This window comes from Choloepus didactylus, chromosome 8 (genome assembly GCF_015220235.1).
Source record: "Choloepus didactylus isolate mChoDid1 chromosome 8, mChoDid1.pri, whole genome shotgun sequence".
Classification (NCBI taxonomy): Eukaryota; Metazoa; Chordata; class Mammalia; order Pilosa; family Megalonychidae; genus Choloepus; species Choloepus didactylus.
The window spans coordinates 56,651,467-56,665,625 of record NC_051314.1 but is presented as its reverse complement, the minus strand read 5'-3'; the positions used below and the strand labels follow the sequence as shown (position 1 = coordinate 56,665,625).

Sequence of the window (14,159 nt, the reverse complement as noted above, 5' to 3'; positions counted from 1 at the left end):
ATGGGCCAAGTGTCCACAGCATCAGGATCTGATTACCTCCAATTTGGCAGACTTCTTGACAGCTCAACCCTGCCCTGTCTTCTAAAACCAAAATTCCCCCTTGCCGGCAAAGAACTTAATTCACTGCCAGATGGTCAGCAATGAGTTATCATTGCTCCCAATCTGGCTCCAACCATATATGCCAAATAAAAAAAAAATTATACTTCTACATATTTCCTTGGAACAATTCTGTAAGTAGAGATCTTTCCTCATTCTTGTGCCAAGGTTCCTACTTAAATTACCTACCCTAGAATTGCCCCAGGCTCTCAAGTATAAACCCCTGATTTTCCCTCTTGCCATCCCTCCAGAGAGTGGCAATTAGTCCCTAATGCCTGCCACCCCGCTACTTCATGCAGTTTTGTAGCTTACCTGTAGATCTCTGAACAGTGGCAGCCCCTCAACTGTTCACTGCTGTGCTTTACTGACCTATCACTGATATGCTGCTCTCTCTCTTGGAAATTCCCTCACACCAACCACTTGTCTGCACCTGTCAATTGTCACACATTCTCTGGAAACCGTATTTTGCCTGCTAACACAAATTGCCTGCTGTATGGGAAAAAATGCATACGTTTTGCTTTACAATGGAATTTAGAAAACAGTTAAAACAAAACAAAACAAAAAAACAGGTTCTTCCAAGTCTGAAAACTTAAGCAAACACACACACACACACACACACACACACACACACACACACACACACACACAGTGAAAACCTAAAGAAAATTTAGATTAAGATAGAAAGTAAGGGTGCCAGTGCAGTCAAGATGGAGAAGTATGCACGGGAGCCCTGCCCCTGGCGAATTGTGGATGACTGTGGTGGGGCCTTTACGATGCGTGCCGTAGGCAGTGGTAGCTTTCAAGCTATCAAAGGTTTTCGCAATTCCCCAGTGGGAGTAAACCACAGACTACACGGGAGTTCGACACCTATTAAAACCAGGGCACCACAGTTAGGAGGTAGCTTTGCAGTTTAGGGAGGTCTGTTTTCCATGATTGACTGCAGTATGGTTCAAGTCAGAGGGGAAAGAAAATCCCTGGTACTTCATCACAAAATGGTGCCTTAACAGGAGCCATACTGGCAGCAAGAAATGGACCAGTGGCCATGGTTGGGTCAGCTGTAATGGGTGGCATTCTCCTAGTTTTAATCAAAGGAGCTGGTATCTTGTTAGTAAGATTTGCCTCTACACGGTTTCCCGATGGTCCTCATTTTGCTGCAAACCCTTCCCAGTTGCCTTCAACTGGGTTACCATCCTCACCTTTTGGAGACTATGGACAATATCAATAGAATTGGTGCTCCAGAGTTTCTTTAACAGAATGAGCTGTATTTCAAGAAGGATTTTGGAAGACCAAGTTACAGTCTGTTTTTAAAACCATAGGTGGGACAGCTATGGCCAAATAGGCTATGAAGAGACCTTTAGCACTTCTTTCCTACTTAAAGGAACATGTTGGGGGAGAGCAGTTTAAAGATGATACATTTATTTATTCACACTTGGATTGCATTTGTGATCAAAATAAATGTCTGATATCATAAAAAGGAAATCTAATAAGTGCTTAGAAGATGAAGTATCAAAGGGCCAGTAACAGTGAGATATGACTATCATTTCCTTGGGGACTTCTCTTCCTGGCTTTGCGTGTTCTGTTATTCAAACAATAAAAAAACTTCTGGAACTTGCTTTTCTTAAAAAAAATAAATAAATAAAAGATAGAAAGTAAGGCTGGGGGATAACTGAAGACCAAAATCTTGGAGAAATTTCATCTGACTACAAAATACAGAACTGAACTGAGATAAGCCTACCCCAAATTCAATGCAATATTTTGCATTTTTGAGTCTTGAGAGATATATTTACCCTGATCCACTCTGTGTGTTCTGTCTGCTTTGTGATTCAGATATTTAGGGTTGAAACAAATCAGAAAAGCTGTCATGAACATGAAAATTGTACTGCCCACATTCTGGTTTTTGAAGTTTTCAGGATTCTCTAACTCTTTTCTCATTTTTGTGATCTTTTTATACTCTTTCAGGAGAGCACCGCACCCAAAACACAGAACTGGGTGAAAAGAGAGTGGCCACAGTACACATAAACTTTCTCAGAAAGCTCTTTGTATCCCTGATAAAATCTTCCTACCAGTTTACAAGATTGTGAACATAGCTTAAACTCAAACTCAAATCACAATTATAGAACAAACAATTTGTTTAAGGATGTAATTGGAGCCGTTGAAGAAAGAAAGAAAAATGAATGAACATGAAGCCATCAATGACATGAAAACAATCAGAGGCAAATAAAGACCAGGCTAGAACAGGTGTTCTTAACCTGGAGTTCATGGGCACAGAATTAGAGTCTATATGCCTATGTGGAGAAAAAAAAATGTTGTATCTTTATTTTCTGTAAACTGTTACCAAAGTTTAGCAGTTCTTTCAACTATAAATGCAGGCAACAAACCACTCTACTATTAGGAACACCTGTAACTTTGTCAATAGTAGAAAAAGCAAATAATTTCATGTCATAATACAGTTGTCACAAAAATCTCAAAATGTTGTCTATACTAATTACAATGAAATTATAAATGTTATTACAAGTGCCACTAGATATTTTGATTTAATGCTTTAAGAAAGCAAATGTATCACTATATAATACTAATACTTTATAATATCTTTTACTATGTTATTTTCTTTGTAATCATAAAAATTTGTTTTATGTATTTGGAAGCATTATTCTGAAAAGAGATCCATGCACTTCACCAGACTGAAAAAATTATCCATGCCTGATAAAAGGGTTAAGGATGCCAGGAAAATAAGAGGGAATTAGGTAATTCAAACTGATCCTCATAAAGATGTCTAAGAGTATGTATCAACTATTTACACAAACAAACAAACAAAAATATCTGTCTTAACATATCTATGATCATAGGGAAGATTGAAACCCAAAGAAGCAGGTATGCAGTTTGGAGCCACTATAGACTTTGAGGCCTTTGTCTATTGGGAAGAGGTTGCTGATTCTCTAAGTGATTTTGATCGACTCAGAGGTAAGTGGGACAGCTGTTATGGTTAAGGGCGTGTCAAAGATGCACCTGGAAACCTTTCCTGGGCTTACAGTAAAAGCCCTGAAGCCCCACAAGAGAAGACGGTAAGTGAGCTAGAAGAAAACAAGCATTTGCATGGGTTACACGCTAGGATTTGAGTAAATTTAATGGCCCAGAACATCTCAAGCCCTAAAATGTACATCCTAATTTCTAGTGTCCCCAAGGCAAGTATCAAAATATTGTTCCTCAGGCACAAGGAAAATTAGCCCAGATAGAAACTCACACACATGGAAAAGAATGGAAAAAGTAAATACAACTATAAGACTAAATGAATATTGACCACATAAAAAATTGTAATAATGAAATTTGAGGTTTAAATTACCTAAAGAATATGTAATGAAATAAAATACAAACATTTCATGTATACAAGTTAGGAGAATAGGTTAATAAGATGAATGACCCATCTAGTATTTAGGAAAGTACAAATTTATATTAGCCTTTGGTAAAGTAATAAGTGTGTGCTACAATCTTTAGACTACACACTAAAAGAATAACAAGTGTGTCATTTTTTTTTTTCTTTAGTAGAGACGTTGGGGGTTTACAGAACTATCATGAACAAAATACATGATTCCCATACATCACCCCACCAATAACAACTTGCATTAGTGTGGAACATCTGTTATAATTGATGATAGCACATTTTTATAATTGTAATATTAATTAAAGTCCATCATTTAATGTACATTTCACTGTATGTGTGGCATAGATACATGGATTTTTTTTAAATTATTCTATTACCATTTTTATGATCTACAATTTCCCTTTTTAATCATATTCAGATATATATTTCAGTGCAGTTAATTGCATTCAAAATATATGCTGTAGTAACCATCATCCATTACCAAAACATTTCCATCATTTCAAATAGGGACCTTGTATATATTAAGTCTTAATGTCACATTCCCTATACCAACCCCATCACCTAATAACCTATTTTCTAGATTCTGACTCTGAGTTTGCTTATTCTAATTGTTTCAAATCAGTGAGATCATGCAATATTTGTCCTTTTCTGTCTGGCTTATTTCACTCAACATGAAGTATTCAAGGTTCACCCATGTTGTTGCAAGTATCAGGTCTTCAGCTGAATAATGTTATATTATATGTATATACTACATTTTATTTATCCATTCATTAGCTGATGGACACTTGGGCTGCTTCCATCTTTTGGCAATTATGAGTAATGCTGCTGTGAACAATGGTATGAAAATATTTGTTCAAGTCCCTGCTTTCAATTCTTTTGGGTATATACCTAGTAGTGGGATTGCCAGATCATGTGGTAACTCTATATTTACATTTCTGAGGAACTGTCAAACTGCCTTCCACAGCAGCTGCACCATTGTACATTCCCACCAGCAAAGAATGAGTGTTTCTATTTCTCCACATCCTCTCAACACTTGTTTTACTTTTTTTTTTTTTCAAGTGGGCAGCTATTCTAATGAGTGTGAAAAGGTATCTCATCATGGTTTTGATTGTCATTTCCCTGATGGCTAATGATGTGGAGCATCTTTTCATGTTCTTTCTGGTTATTTGTATATCTTCTTTGGAGAGATGTCTCTTCAAATCTTTTGCCCATTTTTTAATTAAGTTGTTGTTAAGTTGTAGGATTTCCTCTTGTATATTCTAGCTATTAATCCTTTATAAGATATGTGGTTTCCAAATATTTTCTCTCATTGGGTAGGTTGTTGCTTTGCTTTCATGATAAAGTCCTTTGAGGAGCAAAAGTTTTTAATTTTGACGAGGTCCCATTTATCTATTTTTTCTTTTGTTGCTTGCACTTTGGGTGTAAAGTTTGGGAAGTTCTCTGTTGTTAATTCTTTGACTATTCCTTCTGCTCCTTTCTCTCTTTCTTCTCTTTCTGGGATTCCCATAATGTGTATACTGGTGCCTGTGATGGTGTCCCATAGCTGTCTTAGTCTATTTTCTTTTTAATATTTCTTTATTATTTCTTCTCCTAAGCATGACTCATTTCAAGTTTCTTGTCTTCAAGTTCACTGATTCTTCTGCCAATTCCAATCTGCTCTTGAAACCCTCCTGGACATTTTGTGTTCCAGTTATTGTGGTCTTCAACTCCAGTCATTCTGTTTGGTTCCATTTTAAAATTTCTATCTCTTTACTTGGACTCTCATATTGCTCATTCATTGTTTTCCTGATATCCTTTAGTTCTTTCTCTATACTTTCCTTCATCTACTTGAGCATTTTTAAGATCATTTTTAAAGGCTTTGTTTGGTATGCCTACTGTATTAGTCAGGGTTCTCTAGGGAAACAGAACCAACAGGAAATATCTGTAAATAGTGTGAGCTTTTATAAAGGTGTCTCACACAATGTGGGGACACATGTGTCCAAATTCCATGGGGCAGGTTGTGAGCTAGCACCTGCTGAAGGTCTTTGATGAAATCCCCAGGAGAAGCTGGCTGGCTGGCCAAAGGAGATGAAAGTTCTCTCCTCTGTCTACTGAAGCAATCTTCTCTACCTTAAAAGTCTTCCATTGATTAGATTAAACATTTCTCACTGCAGAAGACACTCCCCTTGGCTAACAGATGTAACTAGCCACAGATGCAGTCAATGTACTGATTATTTAAGTCCACAAAATGTCCTTGCAGCAACAGATAGGCCTGTGCTTGCTTGGTTGACAAATTAACCTAAATACCACAGTCCACACCCTTGTCAACTTGGAAGCTATACACATCACCTTAAACCATGCTTAATCTCTAAATAAAGAAAAAAAAAAAAACAATAACAGACATAATTTTTGCCTAACAATACTCAACTATCCTGCGTACAACCAGGAATGCACTGAATCTCTCCAGAGTAGGGTGTAAGTCCTGGGGTAGCATTCAATGTTAAACCTGATATCCTATAGCTTAAATACTATGAAATGAACAATACAACTTATGCCATATGATAAGGGGATAAGATAGAGAAGAAAACAAAGATATTTGCTTATGTACAAATACAAACATACTCGTAACAAAACAAGAAGGAAATACTCATACCATCACAGTATTCATTTTTGTAACAGGGCAAATGGTCACAGTTCATATTTATCACTACCTTCTTCCACTACTCATTCTATGTTTCCTTTACCCTCAGCAAGGACTTCAGCTGGTCATAGTTCTTTGCCTGGTGGGGTGACCCAAACCTTCATTCCTGAAGTTTCTGGGCCATTGGTAGTCTTGCCTGGATTGGTTTATTGCAGTTTTCCATTGACTTTAATCAGACAGCATGGTGGTACTAAGAGAAGCCCTAGGGGATCCCCTGTACTCCAGAAAAACTCTTCTTTACCTCCTTTGTGTAGTTGCAGTCTTATTTCCCCTTGATAGTCATAATCAATCACCCCAGCCAGTACAGCAATCCCTTTCATTGCCTGTTGATTCAGAGGCATTAGAAGCCCAAAGTGGCCAGGTGGCAGTTTTAACTTCCAGTTCAATGGAATTATTGTTTTGTCTCCTGGTAGAAGCACTCCTCCTTTTGGAACTAACCAGAAGAGTTTGAGGTTGCAGGGACAGGAAGCAAATATTTTTAATATTTGCAAACTCAGCAGGACCCCACTCTTCTGGTACACAATCTGTTCTAGTTTGCCAAAGCTGCCAAAATGCAATATATCAGAAATGAATTGGCATTTACAATGGTGGTTTATTAGTTCGCAAATTTACGGTTGTAAGTTCATGAAAATGTCCCAATTAAGGCATCAACAGGACAATACCTTCTCTGAAGAAAGGCCAGTGGCATCTGGGGTTCCTCTATCACATGGCCAGAGTCTGCTGGTCCTCTCCCGGGTTTAGCCTCTGGTTTCCGTGGCTTTCTCCTAAATGTCTCTGGGCTTCTGTCTTAGCTTCTGTTTTAGCTTCTCCTGGGGGCAAACTCTGGATTACATATTTTAGCTTCTCTCCAAAATGTCTCCCTCAGCTTCTCTGAGCTCTCTTTCTTTTTGAGATGTCTTAAAAGACTCCAGTAAAGGATTAAGACCCACCCTGAAGGGGCAGGGCTACATCTCCATGGAAACAATCTAACCAAAAGTTGCCACCCACAAAAAGTCTGCCCTCACAAGAATGGATTAAAAGAACATGGTCTTTTAATTCTGGTCTTCTTCACTATTTTTTTCTGGATTTTTATCCTCTTCTTTTGAATGGGCCATGATTTCCTATTTCTTTCTTTGTCCCATACCCTCTTATTGCACACTGCATATTTCAATATTTTAAAATGTTATCTCTGGGATATATTCCCTGGGATGTTTGTTTGTTGGTTTTGTAATCAGCTGGTGATAAGACAGAGATTTTCTTGAGGTTCAGCCTCCTCTCAGCAAGGTCTGCCCAATATGAATAGAGTGTGCAGGGCTTCCCTATCTTTCTGAGCCTCTGTCTTACCCTGGGCCTTTGCTTATTAGTTGTTTTGGAGTTCCCCAGTTTACAGGAGTTTGGTTGTCTGAGTGTCATTTTTAGACTTAAATTTTAGTTTCCTCATTGCTAAAGCAAATGGTATGTGATGGGCTGGCTTAAAAAAATGGGAATTTATTGGCTCATGGTTTTGAGGCCAGGAGAAGTTCCTCATCAAGGCATCATCAAGGTAATGATGCTTTCTTCCAAAAGACTGGAATTTTAGGGCTTTTGGTCCTTGGCTCCTCTGTCACATGGCAATATACATGGCAGATTCCCCAGGCCTCTCTCTTCCAGGTTCCATTGACTTTCAGCTTCTGGTCACTCCCTCTGTGGCTTTTGTGTCTGACATTCACTCTATGTATCAAGGACTCTAGTAATCTGGATTAAAGTACAACCCGATTTATTTGAGCCACATCTTAACTGAAGTAACAACTTGAAGAAATTATATTTACAATGGGTCCACACCCACTGGAATGAATTAAATTTAAGAACATGTTTTTCTGGGGCAAATACCTCCAAACCACCCCAACTAAGAAGGAGAAATGAAAAATTATAAACAATCATTTCAAAAGAATTCAAGCAAAAACTGTGAAGAACATAAATCATGCAAAACAGTTAAAAAACAAATAGTGAAAGTGGTTCATACAAATGAACTAAAATTCTCCAAATATAAGAGAAATACTTGAGACTGGATTTACCAAAAAAAAAAAAAAAATATTTGCTTCATATCAGAAAGTCATCCAAAATATAAGGAACAGAAAAGGTGAAACTAAAGGATGGGAAAAATTATACCATAAAACACTAACAAAATTTTAAAGAATGTTGCTAGTTGAGATAAATAATGGTATTTCCCAATGATCAAATGATAAAAGTTTCAATTACCCAAGAAGATATAATTCTAATTCTAAATCTTTATATATCAAATAACAGAACTCAAAGATAGATTAAGTGAAAATAATTGTCGGAATTCAAGGACACATCTACAAATTCACACTCATACTTGGTAGGTTAATTGATTTTTAAAAACTTTAAAATTCCTTAAAAGAGCTCTGTTTAAACTGGCTAGAGGGTAAACAAGTGCTTATATAAATTAAAGACTCCTAAAATTTTGGAAGTTAAAGAACACAAACTTCTAATAATTCAAATGCTCCTAAAAGCTAACCCAAACATTTTAGAAATTCAAGCTCATAAATCTTCAGCAAAAAAGACTATTGTATTGGTTAATAAAAATAGCTGTCTTTTGAGTTAGTGTTAGGTACATTGCAAGCATATATTTTTATTCTCTTTGAGTGTGTTTTTCCTGTAATTATACAGGCTTGCTGATCTAATAAACTATGTTTATATCTACTAAATGATTAAGATGACAAAAATTATAAATTTTGCATTTAGCAAATTAAGTTATTATTTTGACAAAATTTTTTAAACAGTAATTGTATTTTGTAGGATGTCATCCTAAAAACAGATTCTAAAATCTTTTTGATAACTTATGGGATATGTTTTTATAAAGAAAAAAAAAGTAGTTTTGACTTAAATTGAAAAGGACTCTTGCAAAATGAAAAAGAAGAAAATGTAGGAAAAAGCCTAAATGGATACGGAAAATTGTAAAAGGTTTGCAGAAAAAGAATTTTATTCATGTGGTCAAAGTTGGGAAAGATTTGTTGGGTTTAATTATAAGATTTTTAAGAGCTTTCATTTCAAACCATCTGCTGATTTTGGTTTTTCTCTATTAAAATGACAAAATGTCCTTGTACTCTTAGTAAGAAGTTACAAAAGATTTCTCCCCCCTTCTGAGTAGTCAGTATAAAAGGCTGAGATTCTGTGCTTTGTCAAAATAGTTGCTTAACCTTTAAAAAATCAAGCTGCCTCCCATAGTAATGTCTCTATTTTTTTATTTATGCTTTGGTTAAATTGGGAACCAAGTGTTTTTTCACAGTGACCCATGAACTTGTTTAACCAAGCCTTCAAACCTCTTGACAACTCTTGATAGTTTGCTTCCCCAGAATCAATTCTTAAAAAATGTCTACTTGATTTCTCTTTAAGACTGCACATTTAGAAGTCTTGTTTTGAACCCCACTGAAATGGACCCGACCAAAATTTCTAAAACATATTTTATTATTACTGCTAAATCATAGAAAATGAATCCTTAGATTCATATCTCCCAGTTTAAGCAGGCCTCTCTGAGGAACTAAAATTGAATATTCTCCCTATAGATGACTAGAAATTAGAACTGACTAAGAATCAGGACCAACTAGACAAATGAAACAAATAACTTCAGAGGTGGACAGCATTACCCAAGATTGTGGAACAAGAAACTATAGACATAAACTTTCCCCATTCAGTCCCCACACCTTGTGATATTGTGACCATCTTTCGATTTTCATTTTATTGGCCTATTTTCTAATTTTTCTTAGTGCCAAATGAAGTCTTTGATTATTATAATGGTATTTTTATTTTAAATATTTTAAATTTAAACCATCCTTTAGCTCCAGCAATAAAAATAAAACAAACAACAACAAAAAACAAAAACAAAAAACAATATAGTCTGCCTAACCAGCTGTCAGCATTACACAAAACTGGTATCCAAAACAAGGTCAGAAATTTATATAAATCCAGCTCCTGCAACTGAATTCAGAACAGTTTTAGCATCGAAAAGGATTGTAAAGTACAAATGACTACTGATTCCAATACATTCACAGACTACACTCTTTCCCATGCTGATAAAAATTTCCTGTCACTATAAACTTTCCTCTCGGTATAGAATATCCCAATGGAAAGCACCACTTGGGAGAAATTCCCTCTGACTTATGTGATCAAACATTATTATTGTATCATAAATATCTCAATTAGCTTCCTACTATAAATGGTACTTTATTAACCATCATTAATTCTACCTTCACACAGAGAGTTTAAAAATACCCCAAATTTACTTACAACTCATTCAGCTTATGGAATATGTCTGTCATTCCTTTACATAATACCAATAAGTCTGATGTTCTCTAGGGTGATCCATACTCCAGACAAACTTATAGAGGAAATTTTACCCACACAGCTACTGCATTTCCCTCTGTTCTTTTGGACTCCTTAACAAAATATTGTCTGTCCTTCTAATTTAAATAAATCCCCAATTTTTTTGTCTTGTAAAGACTATCATTCTACTCTGCATGTAAAGTTACCAATGCATTGCTTATTTCTTGTAATAGAAGAATATATTTCCCCATGATTGGTCAGCAAGATGCAGAATATGATACCTTACTCCAACTGTGTCTAAATTGTCTATCCTAAATGCTAGCCAAATAGTTAATTTAGGCACCACTTATATCGAGTCTCAAACAAACAAAAGAGAGATAATACCTTTAACTCCTGAACATAACACAACTCTTTCATTCTTTCATGCACACCTCATATCTTGCTTAAGGAATATATGATCCATGGTGAGCAATTGCTACTATACCTAAGATTGTGGAATAGAGCTTTAAAACTGCTCTAAAAACTCTTCAAGATCTCAGAGATTAAGTAAATAGCCTCACACCCTTGGTTTAACGAAATATATGTGCACTAACTCCAGATATCCCAACCATCCAAATTGGAAGAGAGGGTCACTTGCACCCTAATACATGGAAAATGCTCCTTTTATTTTAATAAATCTGGCACTGTAGTAAACAATTTAAGTGTTCTAAAAGATCAAATTAAAGTATTATATGGTATCAGTTGAGCTCAAACATTTAAATGGAACTTGGTTCCTGGTTCAATGGAATTTGAAACAAATAAAATGCTTTGGATTTAGACTTTTAACAATAATATTGGCATATATACATTTTTATTTCTTGTTTTAATAATTGTGTCTCAAGAAATTTTTCAAATTCCTTGTCAACCCTGAGATAAATGATTGTTCTCAAAATAGCCAAAAAGAAAATGAATGGGATTGTCTCGGGTGTACCAAAACTAAAAATTAAAATTAAAATTAAATTAACTATAGATTTTCTGACTCAGAGATTGGGCCATGACCATAATCTGCTCAATCCAAGAGTCATAAATGTAAATGCAATTAGACAGCCAACATACCCCACTACAATCAAGTAAAAGAAACCAATCAAAGAAAAAAATGAAACAAAACAGCAGTCTGAGTTCATTACAACCGGTCAACAATGAGTCCACTGTGAACACTGACCTAAGGAGAAATCCATGGTGGTGACCATAGTGTTTTGGTCATGTCCCCAGTGAAATTATTGGAAACATCACCAAAAAGGGACACTGTTAAGTAAAATGAATTGGCTGCCTGCATTGTTATTGCCAGGTGCTGCCTGCTTTCTAAGAAGTGACAGCAACTTTCCAGTGAATTAAAAATAAAAGCAGGTTCTTTCTGAAAAAAAAATGAAGCATACTCTATAAAAGCTGCAGTTTAAGCATCATTTGGAAATAAGCTGGTTTTGGTCCAGAAGAGCTAACCCATTAGAAATAGACAAATATGATGTAATAGCCAATCCATGGTCATTCCTCACTTTGTAAGACCTTCCTGTATAATAAAGAATCTAAATGTCAATCAGTTATTGTAACTTCCCCTTTAGGGATTCCCTAACTACCTTTATGAGCCAATGTAACTTGCTAACCATTTTGAGACTCTTCCATGGGTTAGAGATCTCCTTGCTGAGCAGTTTCTCTTTCAGTAGACCCGCTTTACTAATAATCGCTTTTGTCGGTGATTCAGTTTCTTTTGACAACACAGAGGAAATACAGTACTAGACGGTTTCACTTGAAAGTTTTACCAAAAGTTAAGCAAGAAATAAAGCCATCTTACACAAACTATTCTGGCATATAGAAAAATAAAAAGAGAGAGACATGTCCTCAAGTCATTTTATGAAGCTAACATAAACTTGATTTTTAAAACAAATGAGAAAATTTGATATGGCAAAAATTATAAATAAAATATTAGTAAAAGGGATCCAGAAATACATAAAAGCATCATACAAGTTTGAGCAAACTGGGTTTATTTCAGGAGTGTAATTTTGGTTTAACAACCACAAATCTGTCACCATAATTGACCATTTTAACCCATTAAGGGAGAAAAATGTGATCATCTCAATCAATTCAAAAAATTGGGTTTGATAAAATTCAATATCCACTCAAGATAAAATCCCTGAGCAAGATGGGAATTGAATGAAATTTTTCCAACGTAATAAAAGTTTTCTATCAAAGACCTTGATGGTGGAATGTCCAAAGATTTTTATTTAAGGATGAAACAAAGATTCTGTCTCCCAATAACTCCACTTCATTCACAATCTTAGCCTTAATGCCAAGTCCAAAAACAAATGCAATGATAAGGATTGTATAACTTTTAAAAATCCTGTCATTATACACAGAAAATATAAATATAAGTCACTGGAATTAATGATGTTTAACAAGGTCTGTACACTACAAAAAATGCATTTTTAGGTGTGCACTTAGGAAATTTTATGTTAAATATGTTACCACAAAAAGAATAAATAAAAACATACCATTTACAATAGCATCAAAAATTGAGAAGAATTAAAGAGTTAAATAAGTGGATAATTATGCTATGTTCATTGATTACATGACTGAATATTGAAACTATGGCAACTAAATTGATCTCTAGACTCGATGAACTCACAACAGAATTTTTCACAAAACTTGAAGAAGCTGATTCTAAACTAGAAATGTGAAGAATTCAGAATATCTAAGACACTGTTGAAGAAAAAACTGGGAGGGTCTTCTCTATCAGTTACCAATGACCTCAACATTTAGAGAACTGCAGTATACTAGGTGAAGGCCTGGATCACATCAGAAGGATTTCTCTCAGTTTTTATGCTCTCCCCTAACCTTTGTCATCTGCTCACAGGTGCTAGAAAGCCCAAATTGCCTAGAATGGATCTCTCTCCACTCCCCTATTGTCCCTAACTTCTGTGGACCATTGCCTTGCAATTGGGGAAGACTCTTTCTACTTCAATCAGGCTTGTTTCAGCTCTCCTGTTATGCCCACAGATTTTGGCATCCCACCAATATGCACTCAATGAAATCCCATGGGGCATTGTTGTGAGTGTGTGCAGACTTGCTTTATGTTTGGGTTTTTATAGTCAATCAGTCTGGTTTGCATACAAGCTATTAAAAATGTATTTAAAAAAATGTCTGGTTTCTCCTTAACCCAATCTAGAGTGAATTTCTCTTCTTTCCATACCTTGACGACAAGGAATGAAGCAATCATGAGCCATTTCTTTCCTACATAAGGCTCCTACTTTCTGGAATTTAGTTTGTTTTGATTATTTTGCATCCTCAGCTCTCTGGTGGGTTGAAAATGTTGTTTCGGACCATGTCAATTTGGTTTTATGTTACTGTGGGAATGATGCGGGTTTTTTTTTAGGATTTCTATTATAAAAGGTTTTATTTTAAATGAAATTAAAATTTTTATTAAGTTCTAGAACAGTCTGATAGCATGAAATCTGTCCTTTGTTTCAGCTAATGAGAGAGAAAGAACAGGCCCACTGGGTGAATTACAGTGAGTTTGAGTGGTAAATGAAAGGATAAAATGGAGTTGTTTCCTATTTCTTGCTATGGATCCCCATTTTTTAGTATAATGATTTAATTTTTGTATAGCTTCTTGGCATTTAACTCCATTCTCTTCATTAGAAACTAAATATATCTTACCTATTGCTTTAC

At 35.5% G+C, this 14,159-nt stretch overlaps 2 pseudogenes; both read left to right on the top strand.

The window, feature by feature from the left end:
- Positions 1–803: 803 nt before the first annotated feature.
- Positions 804–1,321, top strand: LOC119543305 (annotated as a pseudogene).
- Positions 1,322–2,969: 1,648 nt separating this feature from the next.
- LOC119542639 overlaps positions 2,970–14,159 on the top strand; it is a 30,072-nt pseudogene continuing 18,882 nt past the window's right edge.